The sequence below is a fragment of the Bison bison genome, unplaced genomic scaffold (assembly GCF_000754665.1).
Source record: "Bison bison bison isolate TAMUID 2011002044 unplaced genomic scaffold, Bison_UMD1.0 scf7180017864134, whole genome shotgun sequence".
In the NCBI taxonomy this organism is placed as follows: Eukaryota; Metazoa; Chordata; class Mammalia; order Artiodactyla; family Bovidae; genus Bison; species Bison bison.
Window position 1 is genome coordinate 5,647,716 of NW_011494706.1, and position 5,580 is coordinate 5,653,295.

The following is a 5,580-nucleotide window of genomic DNA, read 5'->3' on the forward strand; positions in this document are numbered from 1 at the left end:
ATATATACATACACACATACATACATATATATACATAGTGGTGGTTTAGTTGCTAAGTCATGTTCTGACTCTTGCGACCCCATGGACTGCGCCCACCAGGCTCGCCTGTCCATGGGATTTCCCAGGCAAGAATCCTGGAGTGGGTTGCCATTTCCGTGTCCAATATATATATACATATTCCTCTGAGCTTTGCAGGGAAAATATTCACTTTATTATACGTTATACATACCGAATAATTCCTATATCTGTAAAAATGCTACTGCTGCTGAGTCACTTCAGTTGTGTCCGACTCTCTGCGACCCCATAGACGGCAGCCCACCAGGATGCCCAGTCCCTGGGATTCTCCAGGCAAGAATACTGGAGTGGGTTGCCATTGCCTTCTCCGAAAAAAATGCTACTAGAAGACAGCTAATGAAATTTGATTCCTGATTATACCTACTTGCTTCATGAAATATGTTATTAAATAGATGTTTTTTAGTGGATAACATATAAGACGTAACAACTAGAATTTTAAACCAGTTTTTAAAAACCCATATGATTTGAAGATTCAGTTTCTTCAGAAACACACTTGTTTATTTACTAGACAAACAGTTTGCACATAGACGCTACATTTCCCCTCAATTCCGTTTTACCCAATTTAATAATGAAGTAAGGCAAACAATTTATGCCATAGGTATTTTTTCTGTTTTAATGGATGTGAGTTTGAGCAAGCTCCAGGAGATGGTGAAGGAAGGGAAACCCGGTGTGCTGCAGTCCATGGGGTCACGAAGAGTTGGACTTGACTGAGTGACTGAACAACAACAATTGGAAACTCACCATGGTTTCAGGGAAGTACCTGGAGAAAAAATGAAATAGCCTTGGTGTAGAGAAGATCTAAACATCTGAATGGGAATATCAAGATTGTCACTAAAAGCACTAGATATTTTTAGGGGAAAGAAAGCCAAATAAATTGTTCCTCTGTTGCTTAAACTGCATGTGCTGTTAGCTTATTTAAACGTTAACTTTCTTTCAGGTGCTGTGCAGCTTATATGAGGTTAACATAGGAGCACAATTGCCTGCACAAAGAGCAATAATATTATGACAATTAAAAGAATGTCATTTACCCAAAGGTCTTAAAAGCCAAATAATTGAAGCTTTAATGGAGCAGGAAAAAGTTCTGAGTCAGAAACACTTAGGTTTAAATTTTAGCTTTTCCATTTTTAGCTGTGTGGCAAGTCGCATAATCTCTCTGGCACTGTTTCCTCTTCTGTGAACTGAGGGTACCTTTATCTCCGTCCCAGGACTGTTGAAGGGATCTGTCATTCATTTGCTTAGCAAAATACTGAATAAGCCACTTTTGCGTGCCATGCACTTTGCTGGATGTTAGGGATGCAATATAGCACAGAGCAGGCAAGAGAGAAGCTAAACCCATGGATAATAAAAATAAGCATATTTTGATAAATAAGCAAATAAGTCTGGTAATTAGAGTGAGAATTACTGGGGATGCCACTTTAGAGGGCATGGCCAGAGACCGTCTCACTGAAAAGCTGAGGTTGGGAGAACAGAGATGAGTCCAGTGGAGCAAAGAGCTTGGGGTTAAGGCCACTGGAGCTGCAGACAGAATTGCGATGGTGGGAGGCTGACTCATAGAGATGCTTCGTAAAAAGCATCTACAGACGATCCAACACTTCTGCCTCACCTCCCCCTTACCCACACCCTCTTGTATTAACAGTCATTCTGCTTTGCACACGAACACTTGATTGGACACAAACACTTGTACGGTAACAGGTATAGTGAGTTCCAAAAGCATAAAGTCTAGTGAGTAAAATAGCAACTCATGAAAGCTTGTGGAAAAAATCCATAATTAGTCTGACTATAACACGTTAAGCATAGTTGCCTGCTGCTGAGGCTGCTGCTGCTAAGTCTCTTCTGTCATGTCCCACTCTGCGTGACCCCATAGACGGCAGGCCACCAGGCTCCTCTGTCCCTGGGATTCTCCAGGCAAGAACAGTGGAATGGGTTGCCATTTCCTTCTCCAATGCATGAAAGTGAAAAGTGAAAGTGAAGTTGCTCAATCGTGTCTGACTCTTAGCAACCCCGTGGGCGGTAGCCTACCATAGTTGCCTGAGATATTTTCAAAGAGGAGAAAAAATAATTTTGAATACAGTTGTTTAGGAATGTGTAATTTCAGAATGGGTCATCAATTCTAAAACACTCAAAGAAAAACAAGTGGGATGTTTTCTTTCTACAATTTAATTAACTGGTTAGTCATTCTGTATGAAATCATTAGCAAAATACATATTCTGACAGTGTATTCCTGGTAGTCTCAATAACATTCAAATTCAGTTATATGATCTCAGAGGGTGGTAGACAAAGTTGCTAAATTATCTAGAATGAGCTGAACAAATATCTTGCTTATAAAAGTTTTCACCTTGATGCCCCTTGAGGTGTTCCTGTATTTTTCATGTCTTGTTACTTTTACTGAAAAATTGCTCTGAGCAAAAGAGGCCAGCCAAATAAAACAGACCATTCAAATAAAACTGACTTTAAAAGATTCAGTAACAAAGCTCTACAACTAAATTCCTTCTATAAGTTTCATCACGCATCCCTGTCCATTTCAGGCAATAGTGTCCTGACTCAACCTACATAAAATTCAAACTTTTGAGAAAAATCACATATTAAAGACAAGACACACCCCAACTACCATCCTACTGTCTAGATTAAAGCAGATTCTAAGTCACTATCAAGCGCAATTACTCCATCACCTTTGAGCTAAAAGTCCTATGAAAAACGGACATTTAAAAAATTTTTTTGGCTTGTCTATGCACTCTTTTGGGCTTCTTTTTTAATTTTTTAATTTATGAAAATATGATAACACATTTAGAGGAGACTTGGAAAATACAGAATGAAGTTACATACAGTTCCACTGTATATTACAATTATTTCTTAAGTAGATATATTAAGATTTTCAGTTGGAATTTCAGTATCAAACTGTCAGGTTAATAGAATGAGTAGACAGAAAAGTAGAAGGACATAGCAGACTTGAAAACACCATGAACCAATTCAACATAATTAACATTTATAGACTTTTCACACTACAGCAGGACATAAATTCTATTCAAGTTCCCATAGACTATAAGCTAGGAGACCCTGAAAATATCCAGGTGCAAAAACTTAACGGTCTAAAGGTATTGAAATCACACAGTGTCTGTTCTCTTATCGCTGTGGAATAATGTTAGAGATAAATATCAAAAGATATTTGAAAAAAACCCACATAGTTTCAAACGCAATGTGACATTTCCCAAGAGAGATCTTTAACTCAGCCCTTGAAAGCTTCAATAAAGATAGAAGACTGGAAAACTGGAGGGTAATTGCAGAGAAGAAAGCGTTTAATTGAGAAATTAAAATCAAAATTAAAAATTAATGTCAAATGCACGATACTGGATGCTTGGGGCTGGTGCACTGGGACGACCCAGAGGGAGGGTGTGGGGAGGGAGGAGGGTTCAGGATGGGGAGCACGGGTATACCTGTGGTGGATTCATTTTGATGTTTGGCAAAACTAATAAAATATTGTAAAGTTTAAAAATAAAATAAAATTTAAAAAAAAGAAAAATTAATATCAGAGATAACTATAAAAATCCCATGTATTTGGAAATTAAATGTCCACTTTAAATGATGGGTGTATCCAAGAAGCCATAACAGGGAAATAGTAAATATTTGTAATAGAATAAAAATGAAAAGAAATTTCCCAGAATTTGTTGCATGCAGCTGAAGTTACTCAAGGCAGTTAAATACAATGTGGAGTCTCAAATAAGATATGAAAAGAAATAATGGACACGCATAAAATTCTGTGAACTTTGAACAAAATTTAGTTAATAATACTCTTGCTGTTGTTCAGTTGCTCAGTCATGTCTGATTTTGCGACCCCATGGCCTACAGCACGCCAGGCTTCCCTGCCCATCACCATCTCCCAGAGCTTGTTCAGACTCACGTCCATCGAGTCGGTGATGCCATCCAACCATCTTGTCCTTTGTTGTCTCCTTCTCCTCCTGCCCTCAGTCTTTCCCAGCATCAGAGTCTTTTCTAATGAGTCATCTCCTCGAATCAGGTGGCCAAAGTACTGGAGCTTCAACTTCAGCATTAGTCCTTCCAGTGAATATTCAGGACTGATTTCCTTTAGGATGGACTGGTTGGATCTCCTTGTAGGTCCAAGGGACTCTCAAGACTCTTCTCCAACACCACAGTTCAAAAGCATCAATTCTTTGGTCCAACTCTCACATCCATACATAACTACTCGAAAAACCATAGCTTTGACTAGATGGATTTTTGTTTGCAAAGTGTTGTCTCTGCTTTTTAATATGCTGTCTAGGTTTGTCATAGCTTTTCTTCCAAGGAGCAAGAGCAAGGAGCAATCTTTTATTTTCATGGCTGCAGATACCATCTGAAGTGATTTTGGAGCCCAATAAAATAAAGTCTTTCACTGTTTCCATTGTTTCCTCATCTATTTGCGATGAAATGATGGGACCAGATGCCATGATCTTCGTTTTTTGAATGTTGAGTTTTAAGCCAGATTTTTCACTCTCTTCTTTCACTTTCATCAAGAGGTTCTTAAGTTCCTCTTCACTTTCTGCCATAATAGTGGTATCAGCTGCATACCTGAGATTATTGATGTTTCTTCTGGAAATCTTGATTCCAGCTTGTGCTTCATCCAGCCTGGTATTTCACATGATGTGCTCTGCATATAAGTTAAATAAGCAGGATAACAATACACAGCCTTCACATACTCCTTTCCAAATTTTGAACCAATCCGTTGTTCCATGTCTGGTTCTAACTGTTGCTTCTTGACCTGCATACAGATTTCTCAGGAGGCAGGTGAGGTGGTATGGTATTCCCATCTCTTGAAGAATTTTCCACAGTTTGTTGTGATCCACACAGTCAAAGCCTTTAGCATAGCCAATAGAGCAGAAGCAGATGTTCTTCTGGAATTCTCTTGCTTTTTCTATGTACCAATGGATGTTGGCAATTTGGTCTCTCGTTCCTCTGCCTTTTCTAAATCCAGCTTGAACATCTGGAAATTCTTGGTTCACGTTCTGTTGAAGCCTGGCTTGGAGAATTTTGAGCATTACTTTGCTAGTGTGTGAAATGAGTGCTATTGTTCAGTAGTCTGAGCATTCTTTGGCATTGCCTTTCTTTGGGATTGGAATGAAAACTGACCTTTTCCAGTCCTGTGGCCACTGCTGAGTTTTCCAAATTTGCTGGTGTATTGAGTGCAGCACTTTCACAGCATCATCTTTCAGGATTTGAAATAGCTCAACTGGAATTCCATCACCTCCACTAGCTTGGTTCATAATGATGCTTCCTAAGGTCCACTTGACTTAGTATTCCAGGATGTCTGGCTCTAGGTGAGTGATCACACCATCATGATTATTTGGGTCATGAAGATCTTTTTTGTACAGTTCTATGTATTCTTGCCACCTCTTCTTAATATCTTCTGATTCTGTTAGGTCCATACTATTTCTGTCCTTTATTAAGCCCATCTTTGCATGAAATGTTCCCTTGGTATCACTAATTTTTTTGAAGAGATCTCTAGTCTTTCCCATT